Source organism: Melospiza georgiana, chromosome 13 (genome assembly GCF_028018845.1).
Source record: "Melospiza georgiana isolate bMelGeo1 chromosome 13, bMelGeo1.pri, whole genome shotgun sequence".
NCBI classification, from domain to species: Eukaryota; Metazoa; Chordata; class Aves; order Passeriformes; family Passerellidae; genus Melospiza; species Melospiza georgiana.
Genome location: NC_080442.1, coordinates 3391874 through 3401430, shown reverse-complemented (window position 1 = coordinate 3401430; position 9557 = coordinate 3391874).

Genomic DNA, 9557 nt, shown 5'->3' with positions numbered 1-9557 from the left:
TAACCTATTAAACTGTGATGGTTTAATCTGCATGCTTTAATCTAGATGGTTTAATTAGAAAATATTAGATTGACATTTATGTCCTGTGGCCCTTGTGGTTTTCATCTGATGCTGCGCCCGAGAGCCAGTTTAGCATCCAAGGAACTATTTCCAAAATAAACAATTTTACAGAGTTTCCAAAGGGGAGGTGTTTATCTAAGCATTTTGCAGATAGGGAAAGGCAGGCAGGAAGGCATTAAATGACTTGACAAGGTCATCCAGAGACATCAGTAATGAAACAGGGAATTCAGCGTGGGCTTCCCAGCTGCCAGTTGCCTTCTCTAATCACTGCTTCCCCACGAGGCTTTCTCAAATTGTGCTTGTCAAACGTTCAGAATTTGCCAGTAGACTTGGGACTTTCTTGGGAGTCTATAGAAGCTGAACATTTTTGTCAGAGAAAAATATGATGAGTACATGTAGGTGAAATATTTTCCCCTGTTTCAGCAGGAAACTGTTTGCAGCATTTATTTTGTGTAGAAAACAATTTCTAGTGTCTTATTTTCCAAGACTGATTTTTGGCTTCTGCATGAACAAAACAAAAACCTAATACTTTACTAGAGCAAAAATGTCAAAGTGTGCGGGTGAGAGAGGCAGATGGAAATCAAAAGCATCAGATACTTCAGTCTCCTCATAGATTTTTGCTTTATTAGCCTCTGCTAGGACATTTTTGGACATGAATGTGTGATTTTACATATAAATATATAGATATAAAGTCAAATGAGCATTGTGTTGAGACCAACACACAAGCCTTTACAGATTCTTAATTCTTTGGGGAACTGCATGATTAGCTCTGGATTCAGAGAGCAGACATAGAAGAAAATGGTTAAAATGTGGTTTGATTTTTTTTTTTTTTTGTAAGAGGCTGCAGAAGCTGCCAGTTTTTAAAAATTATGGAATAAAATGTAGAAGAAAGAGACAAGTAAAAGCTGTCAGGAGACTGACAGGTTAAAAGGTGTTTTATAAGAGATGAGATGGCAAATCCCATCAGGATGCCAAGGGTTTGGCACTGCTGTGTGCTTCAGGTTTGCCTCAGCCTTCACAGTGGTACAAGTTCATTTTCTCACTGCAGAAGTTTCTGCTCCTGTTAATACATTAGAGAAAGTGCCAAAAGCAGTGCAGGGACACAGATCCCTCCTTGCACCATATGGATGTGATCATGTGCTGATGATTGTTAGATGTACAGCAGTCCATTCTGGTCCTGGCTGTTTTGCTGAACCATCTCCATTATTGATTTTTAATAATAATGGAGGTGATAAGAGCAGCAATAAAATCACAGCACCGTGACTTTACTGTCAAGTGTGAGCACAGATTTGCCACAGGTGCTGGGGATGGACTGGAGGAGCTCACACAGATTGAACCAATAATGTATCAACACCATCGAGGGTGCATGAAATGGATGGAAATGAGGCACAAAAGGTGCTTTTTAGCAATTCTGGACTTTCCCTGTGCTGCTGACCACTTCCCATCTGCTTCTGCCCAGCTCTGTTCAGGGCATCAGTGGGATTCCTCACTGTGGCATAAATCAAAGGCTAGTGAAAACATTCTCTTCAGAATATTTGATTTATTGCTTTGATTGCTGTAATAATAAGTGCTGCCTTGTGCTTTAGTTGCTTTGTTGGTAGCTGTGGTGTTTGCCCACATTCCTTGCATTAATTAATGTTTCACACAGTTCCTGCTTCCCTTGGAATGGGTCTGTGGGCAGCAGCCTCCCTGCCCAGGTCTGTCAGTGCTGAGGGAATGTCAGCAGCTCTGATTGCTGCACAGCACTTCTGTGCCCTGCTCTGCCCAGAACACCTCACCCAGCGCTGCCAGCCTGATTCAGCCTGGGGGCAGATGAGCTCTGAGGTTCCTTACTCACAAATTGGGAGGTGTTGTTCTGGGCTGTGCTGCCATGGCCTCTGCTGACCTGGGGCCTGGCAGCTGTTCACTCACACACCTGTGGGAACTGCAGGCACTGAATTTTACTCATCACTTTTATGCTGTTCCACTTTTTCCTTGATAAAATCTCCCCCTTTGCAATAAGCTTTACATTTTCAAGTGGAAATCTGAGGCCAAATCAATGTGTTTCTGGTGTTGTGTACTGCAAGTGTCAGTGCAAGGTAGAAGTAAAGTCTGATGGATTGTGTTAGGCACCCACAAAATCTCAGAATGGTTTGGGTTGGAAGGGTCCTTCAAGCTCATGCAGTGCCACCCCTGCCATGGGCAGGGACACTACCACTGTCCCAGGGTGCTCCCAGCCCCAGTGTCCAACCTGGCCTTGGGCACTTCAGGGGATCCAGAGACAGCCACAGCTGCTCTGGAAAAATTTCATTTCTACTATCCCATCTAAGCCTGCCTCTGGCAGCTGGAAACCATTGCCTCCTGTCCTGGCACTACCTGCCTGTACAAAAAGCCCTGCTGTGCTTTTAAGCCTCCTTCAGGCCCTGCCAGGGGCTCTGAGGTTTCCCTGGAGCCTTCTCCTCTCCAGGTGAGCCCCCCCAGCTCTCCCAGCCTGGCTCCCCAGCAGAGGGGCTCCAGCTGTGTGCCCTCCTGTGGGCTGGCTCCAGCAGCTCCAGTGGGATGTGCTGCACCCCAGGTATTGCAGTTCACTGCACAGACTCCTTCCTGTGGCCATGTCAGCATTAAGATTGGCCTGAGAATCCTTCAAGCACCCTGAGCTCCCAGCTGAGTGTCTGCCATTATCCTTTCTATTTTCAGAAGTTACTCAGTTGTGTGTCTCCAAAGATTGATCCCATCAGTTCCCATCTTGTTTCTGTTTATCTGAGGGGTGGCATTCCTAACTTCTCAAATATCACGTTCCTCAGTGACACCTTCACTGGATGATCTGTAAGATCCCTTCCAGCCCAACCATTCTGTGCTCCTTTGATCTTACTCCCCAAATGACATAATCTGTGAGGGTGTTTGAGCTTCAGAGGGCAGCTGTGGCATTGCCAGAGCAGTGCCTGTGATGGGCACACACGCAGGAGCACCGTGGTTATCACAGCCATGGGCTGTGCTGGGGTGTTTCAGACAGAGCCAGGAGCTGGGAACAGCTCAGGGGCCAGAGATGCCACAGAAGCTTTATCTGCTGAGGGCTGGGTGGCAGGCAGGGAGCAGCCTGTGCCAGGTGCTGGGGACAGAAAGCAGAGCTGTCCTCTGGCCCTCAGTCAGCAGGGACACACCAGAGCCAGCGTGTCACCCTGACTTCATGGGGTCTGTGACCTCCTCATGTGATTTGAGACCCTGCTCCATAAAGCCTTGCGCTTTTTCCAGGGAAGGTCACATTTGTTCAAAACATCATTTATTTGCATTTCCTTTATTTTCTTGTAAGTTGTCTAACTTTAGCACTTGGGGCACAGATGAAGGAGCTGCTGCCTCACAGATTTTCCATTTCCATAAAAACCCAACCCACAAACACCCTTCACTGTCAGTGCATCCATTTTGCTGAGTGCTTTTCATTTTCCGTGACCTTGAAAACATGAGGGCGTTTATTAATTAATTCAGATTTACAGCTGGGTGGAGGGGAGAATTGCAGATGGGAGATAAGCAATTTGTTGTGTGCCCCTTATTTGATGAGGATTACAGGAGAAAGAGTCCAAGCCATTGCCAGGACTCCCCATCACAATCAACTCTGTTTTTCATTTAACCACTGGATGAGGAGTGACCCGAGCAGGGGGAGAGTCTGAACTTAGAGGGATTGTTGTGAACTGAATTCCTGTCAGTCTTGGATATGAAGAGGAGCTGGAATTACCTCTGCTTTTAACTCTTGCACTGATTAACTCTGAACATTTCCTAAAGTAAACCTTTACATACTGCTATACAAACACAGCAGTAAAGGGAGTTCTGATTTGGACAACTCTGTCAAAGTTTGTTTGTTTCATAAAGAAAAATCAAATTTTTTTCCCTTTAGGTTGTGTTATACTGATGTTAGCAGTTCTTGCAGTGAGCTTGTAGAAGAAAATACATCTTTGATTCTTTCTTTAAGCCTCAGTCCCAGAGCTGATGTCAGGGAGAGTTATGTGTGCATAAAGAGGAAGAAAATGTCTTGAACTTCTGTGCATTCTCAAAGAAGGATATTCCCTCCTCACCACCCTAATTCTGAATTCTCTTTCTAGACTACTGGATTATCATGTGTTCAACCAAGGATTTAGTGTAGCAGGTGAAGAGAGGACTCTAAATATGTCTAGCTAGTGTAATACATCTGTGCCTCTTTGTGCCTGAATAGAATAAAATGAAACAGAATATTGTTTCAGCTTCTGTTCCTAATATACAGCCTTTTAAAATAGAGAAAAAAATGTCTGATGTTAGTGACATGAGATTTTGTCATGCACCTGAGCAGTTGCTGTGCCTTCCACTAAGAAGTGACACTGAAACTTGCCACATTCAGCTGTCCCTTTGTCACCTGCCTTGGAGTCTGTGCCACATGAGAAGGAGCCTTTAGTCCCCTGAACCCCACACTGGTTAGGAAGCAAGCAGCAGAATGCTAATAAATTTAATTTACTTGCTTAATCTCCCCTGTGTTTTGTATTAATATGAATAGCATTACAGGAGCAGGGATGTGCTTATATAACAAAATGTTCTCCTTCAGCTTAAGGTTAATGTAGTTACTCCTCTTTGCCACACACCAAATGGGGGCTTCATCTCCTGCAGCTGGAGCAGGGACTTGTGTGGAAGTTCTGCTGTGTGCCAGGGACCTCTGAGCAGCTTCCCCAAATCCTGGAGTGTGAGACCCTGGAGATGTTCCTGTCTCACACAGATGGCACAGAGGGGATGTGGAGAGCAATATTGACCCAAACATGGATTTTCCTTGTTTGCTTTCATAGCCTAAAACACAAGTAAAGGCCTGATTTTCTCTGTCACTCAAAGGCTCCTGCCTTGCTATTGGATTGCATATGGTGCAGTGTAGGAATGATGCTGTGCTGTAATGTACACTGGTCTGGTTTTGTTAATTAAAATGAGAGATTGATCATTTTTCCTGTCAGCACTGGGAGTCAGGTTCCCTTCAGCCCACACTGATGGAGTCTCACTGGTGACTGCACTGAGCAGCCCTGCAATGTTTGTCTGACTCACAGACACCCAAGGAAAGGGGATGTGCCATGACTTTATCCTCTCTCAGTCAGCACCAGGCACAGGCATCTCTCTGTTTTGGGGTGCTCTCTCTTCTCTGTATTCCTGTACATTGTAAGAAATTAATCTGTGAAGCTGTGACAAGTGCAGATATGAATCCCATCCTCCTGCTCTCCTCCATTGTCCCTGACTTCACAGGGGACATTTGCCAAATGGGCAAGCATGATTAAACTTTGGACATGTCTTCAGGATACAGTTTTGTAACCCAATTTATCTCTGAGCCTGCTTTTGTACCTCCTGGACGTGAGCTGGCTTTGTTTTTCCTGTCCTTTTATAGAGCCCAGATAATACCAGCATTTCATAAGCGTGGAACAGCTTCTCTGTGCTCCATGCTTTTGTTAATTTTGAGACAGAAGGCAGCTGCTCAGTTCAGTCTAATTTATTTTCTGCATGAAAATGGAGAGATGTCTCTTGTCATTCTGTGCAGAACCTGGGCATGATTCTGATCATCCAGCAGCTTCACAGCCTAATTTTGCCAGTTTCAGCTGATTCCTTCTGATACTGTTTGATAGAAGGAAGAGTGAGAGCCTCACTCAGTCTTATTTGTGGTTGTTACACAAAACCTGGATAGACAGGGATGCAAATAAATCCAATCTTAGTTGTTATTCTCAGCAAAATATCAAGTGTGATAGCTGGAATGTCATTTGTGATGGAAGAGATTTTGTTTTCCTATCTCAGCTTTCCAGAGATAGTGTTTGCTAACGTTCAACAACAGCCTGATGTCAGTGGAAAACTCAGATGCCATTTGACATAAGCTCTCACATTAATCAAGAAAAATGTAACTTCTGAGAGGCATTTCTGCTACCTGAACAGAAATGAGGCTTGGGCTTGCAGTGGAAGGTTGGAGATCATTCTCAAGCTGCTTTTTCTCCACAAGCTGCAAAACAGTGTTTTCAAAACACAACCCCTTTCCAAAAAAAGCATTTTCATGGCTTCACTGCATTAATGATAAAGGTAGATGTAAAAATGTCTTAATCCCAGCAGTGCTGATGTCAAGTAATTATTAGTGCTTTAAGAGGCTGATGGAGAATATTGTGACTTGAGAGTAAAGGACTGGAAGGGAATGGTTTGATATTTATTGTGCTGCCATTCCCAGTGCCTCAGAGTGTGCCTCCTGTGCTGGGTGCTGTGACTGGGATTGACAGCCACTGCTGCAGAGAATCTGCAGATCTCCTGAACTTCCTACCATGTGCCATTCATTTCTTCCCCCAAGAGGTGCCTTTGGTGTGATCCCTGCAATCCTTCAGCAGGGATTTCATGCTCCCTGTAGAAGTAAGGGATCACCCAGGCTGCTGCATTCAATTCCCCCCAAACCAAAGGAGTTTGCTGGAATGCTGCAATTGCCTGTTTGGCCTGGAAGCTGTCTCCAGGATTTGTGCTTCTGCCATCAAAGCCCAGAGTGTCTGAAGGACACTTCAGTGGCACGAGGAAGGTGCTGAGTGAGGTGTCCCTGCTTTTATCAGGGGGAGTGCTGGCTGCTTTTGAGACATCTCCCCAGTGGAGCAAAAGCCATTATACCACAGTATGGTAACAGAGATAGTAACAGAGGCACTTGGAAAGGTTTAAAGGTGTTATTGGACTCTGCACAGCAGACTCGTGTTTGTAAGTGAAGTCCAGCACTGTTCTTATTAAGAAACAATGAGCTTTTAAATCCCATTTGTTAAATTCCCATTCCATTCAAAGCCATCTGTAGCTGTTCTCCTCCAGTAAGTTATGCAAGGTTTCTTAAAGTTTTATAAAGTAGGATGCATTAATCTGAGAATTTCCTATAAAACAAAAATGTATTCTGGGCTTTAAAAGATTTTATTATTTTTAAGAAAAATGCATAAAAATACAGAGCACACACCTCACTCTACAGAAACAACAATTCATCTGCTGGTCTCTTTGCCTTTGGGTGTTGTGGATGCCAAATGTTTATGTGGATCTGAAAAGCAATTGGAGAAATGCCAGGGAAGAAAGCAGTGATGGACCATTACAGGTGGAGAGGACAACCCCAGGAAGCAGAGAGCCCTGGAGCCAAAGGTTGCTGAAGCTTTGAGAGTTTAGCAGGGAAGTGTTTTCATAGGATTTTCCTGTAAAAGGCTCCCAACAGTGGTCACTGCCCCTCCTCAGGGTATCCAGGGAAATGGTGGATTCTGAGGGAGCTTTCCCAGCACTTCTTGGTGCTACAGAGACCAAGCTTGGCTGACAAGACAGTCTTAGTGCAGCTTTGGGGTGAATATAAATAAGAAATAGGGAGATAAAACCAGGGCTGGAAGAATGCAGCCTGGCACAGCCACGTGGTGTGGTGGTCTGCCTCTTGCTCAGAGGAAACAGCGCTCAGGAGTCCCTGTGAGGAGCATCAGGAATGTGCTGGACTCTAAACAAATCTTTAGTCTGCACCTCTATGTCTGTTCATCAACTTCATTAACATTTTCTTACTCAAAATCCCATTTTTCTAGTTGCTTCTTTGAGTGATAGAAACCGTAGAGAAATGTATGTTGCATTAGCCACGTATAATATGCAGGAAATCAAATCAGGCACAAAACCCAGGCACCATCTTTATTAATACTACAGTTTGGGGGCAGGGAGGGAAGCTATTTTATTCATGCTTTTTAAAGGAATGAATAAAATCCCTTTATTCACTCTTCTAAAATATCCAGACAACTCAAACTAAAAGCAACTCTCAGCATATCATACCCAGCAGCTGGGGAAGTGAATTTTGCACACAGCACACACATTATCCATTCCAGCAGCGTGCACACCTTTATCCTCTGTCTCCTACCTGCTTTCATAATGAGCCTTCCAGAAGCAAGAACACATGTCCTGAAACAACTTCTGAGGGTTACTTAATTGCTCAGTGACCTTTTCTAGATTTGCCAAACCGCTTAAGCTCAAGCACCACTCGTCAGTATTTAATGTATACCATGAAGTGCCACTCAATTTTCAAATACTCCGTTCTGAACTTGGTTATTATTTCCGTGAAGAAGGATTTCCAAATTGCTCCCTGTTGGCAGAATGAAAGCAGATAAAACTGGGTAAATCCTCAGCTACCTGAAATATGCCAGGGGACAAGCAGCAGGGTCACTTTGGCACATGTTTTGAACTCAGAATTTTGTGTCAAAGTGGTTGTAAATTTGGGAAAATGACCTTCAGAATCAGAGGGTCAGAGACAATGCTTGGGAAAAAGTGTGCAGCAGATGATGTGAGCTTTCTCTCAGTGAAACACATACAAAGCAATGTTTGCATGTCACAGTATCTAAGTGTTGTCATATGCTCATAGACATGGAAATGAATAATATTTTCTCCTGACCAAGGTGTCTGAAAAAAATAATAATGGAGAATTGACAGGTGAGTGTTAAAGGTTCATCCTATTGCCGTGAAACACATACAAAGCAACGTTTGCATGTCACTGTATCCAAGTGTTGTCATATGCTCATAGACATGGAAATGAATAATATTTTCTCCTGACCAAGGTGTCTGAAAAAAATAATAATGGAGAATTGACAGGTGAGTGTTTAAGGGTTCATCCTATTGCCGTGACCTCTGCAGCTGGTGATCCCTGAGCAGTCTTGTGTTCTTCATTCCAGGAGCATTGCAGGATAACTGTGAGTTGTGAACTGGCACTGAGATGATGTAAAGTCTCAGCCTTCCCCAGGTTCCTCTGGAGCTGGCACCAGGAGGCAGCTCCCTGGCTCCCCTAACACCACCTTGCATTTCACATGCACTGATGGACAATTTTCATATCAGCATTAGTTCATGAGCCACTTCATCCCCTCTGGATGGCACAAGCTTAGACACCCATCGTGTGTGCATAACATTTTCCAAACTCCACTTTGTGAGTCTGAGGGCTAGAAATACAACTTTTATTTACAACAAAGGTGAGAATTTCTGTTAATGATGTGACACTAAGAACTGAAGACCTCAGCAGATGTTACAGCTTTAGAATTTGATCTGGGTCATGTGCCATAGTGGTCATGATACTTATTGTTATTGAAGTGTGTGGATATATTATTGTAAGGGTGAGAAGAACATTCCAGAAAGAAATGTCCAAAAAGGGCTTAAATAGAAAGAAGACAAAATGCTGCTCTAAGCACTTAAAGCCACTCCCTAAAGCTGTGAAGGTCCAGAAGACACTGGCAAGTCATTGCTGATTAAAGGGAACAAGCCAGGGTGCTCAGGTTCCAGCTGATGACTTTTCTTATATGAGAGTTTACAAATTCCATTACACCCATGTTAACTTCAGAATTGTTCTTGTTACCTTCCTCCATTGAAGTGCATTGCTTGAAAGTTGATAAAATAGCAAAAGTAATTATAAATTTGGCTGGGAGACAGACAGGAGCTATGTCTGCTTGGATCTGTGGCTGTTCAATATTCATTTTTCTTCCTTTTGCACAGTGACAGGGCACAATTTATTTTTACAATTGTATTGA